We start from the raw sequence: 1,758 nt of genomic DNA on the forward strand, positions 1-1,758 counted from the left end.
CTCTCTCTCACTTTTTCCTCCTCCTCCTTCAGTACATCTTGGCCGGTTCCTTCTCATTCCTTTCAAGCCTGAAGGAGGAGCTGTGTGCGGCACCTTAATTGAGTAACAGGTGTGAAGGAGGGAGGACTGGATGGAAGGAGGGATTGATGGAGGGAGGCACGCAGGGGACCAGAGCATCTATCACAAGAAGGCTGTCCACTTGACGGTCGTGGGGTCTGGGGGGAGAGGGGGTCTCCTTCCCACTTCACTTTCTCTCCTCCTCCTCCTCCCTCCTTCCTTCTTTGCTCCTATATTTTTTCCTCCACTTAATTAGCATTGTCTTCCCTTTGTCGGCTACTTTTCTTTTTAATTTTTACTCCATATTCTTATTTCGTCTTCTAACTTCCCCAATCTCTTCTTATCTCACTTCCTCCTCCTCCTCCTCCTCCTCCTCCTCCTCCTCTCCTCCTAATTGTTAAAATTTTTCTTTCTTCATCTCTTCCCACTTTCCCCGCTCTTCTTTCTACCCCTGTTCATGCAAAGAAAACTTTAAATGAGAGATACTGAGAGAGAGAGAGAGAGAGAGAGAGAGAGAGAGAGAGAGAGAGAGAGAGAGAGAGAGAGAGAGAGAGAGAGAGAGAGAGAGAGAGAGAGAGAGAGAGAGAGAGAGAGAGAGAGAGAGAGAGAGAACACCACCTATAACATCTCTGTCATTAAAATAGAGCAATAATCCCAAAAAACACAATAATAGATAAAAAGAAAAAAAAAACACGCACACAACGTCTTTCACACACCCTTTCTGGTGCGTCATCGACCGGAGGCGCCCCGTCAATTTGGGTAATGGGACCCACGTCAAGGCGGGGGGCGGGAGGAGGCGTTGGGGTTATCAGGTGAAGAATGGGAAGGGTTTGGGGGAGGGGGGACAGCGTGAGGTCACCTGGAGCTACCTGAAAAGGCATCCTCACCATCCCCCTTACCATCCACCTCGACTTCCTCCCCCCGCCCCCCACTGTGCCCTTTTCAAAGAAGTCAAAAGGGTCACACACACTGAGGGTCAGGGTCAGGCCTTGGTGTGGTGCAACAAATGGTCTTTTTATCATCGTCTACACAGCAAAATTAGGCGATAATCTTTTTTTTTTTAATAACTTAAGATAACCTACCACAAAATTCCAGGGAAAAACGTGAATTGCCACCCTAACCTCCCCAACCTCACTGCTTTATTCAGACTTACACCAGCTAATCGTTGCCAATCCACTAACGCTTTGATTTACCTGGATTTCTGTTTTGATTTACCGCATGAGATTTACAGTTTCGCCTTTAACGCGTAACGGAATAGCGACTGTCAAACATTTCCTTATTCTTGCAAGGTGTGATTTATTCCTTACCTGTCACGCACGGGCTGGCACATGGCGGCTGGCGCGGCACCCACGCTACCTGGGGAGAGCAGGAAGGAGGCGATGAGTGACGGGAATGCGGCATGAAAATAAAATACGCTATAAATAAAGATAAAAAAAAAAAAATGCTGTAAAGGAACAATGAAGATGTTAAAATCGATATAATGAAAAAAAATTCTGAAACTATAAAAAAAATACTAAAAATGATACAAATTGAATAGGAACAAGAAAAAAACACGATAAATAAATAATGAAAAAAGTATAAGTAAAGGAACAAAGATGATGTTAATATTGGTATAAAGAAAAGAAAGATGACTGATGAAACTCCTCGTTAAAAAAAAGATAAAAATAATAAAACAATATAAACTAAACAGGGAACAAGAAA

General features: G+C 43.7%; 1 protein-coding gene across 1 annotated transcript in view; it reads right to left on the reverse strand.

The window, feature by feature from the left end:
• Positions 1-1,416, reverse strand: part of LOC135114692 (heterogeneous nuclear ribonucleoprotein C-like) — a 337,990-nt gene extending 336,574 nt beyond the window's left edge. Inside the window, exon 1 of the mRNA XM_064030595.1 lies at positions 1,365-1,416. The gene's annotated coding sequence lies outside the window, so the exon portion shown is untranslated. The remainder of the gene's footprint in view (positions 1-1,364) is intronic.
• Between the last annotated feature and the right edge of the window lie 342 nt (positions 1,417-1,758).

Source organism: Scylla paramamosain, chromosome 28, assembly GCF_035594125.1.
Source record: "Scylla paramamosain isolate STU-SP2022 chromosome 28, ASM3559412v1, whole genome shotgun sequence".
Classification (NCBI taxonomy): domain Eukaryota; kingdom Metazoa; phylum Arthropoda; class Malacostraca; order Decapoda; family Portunidae; genus Scylla; species Scylla paramamosain.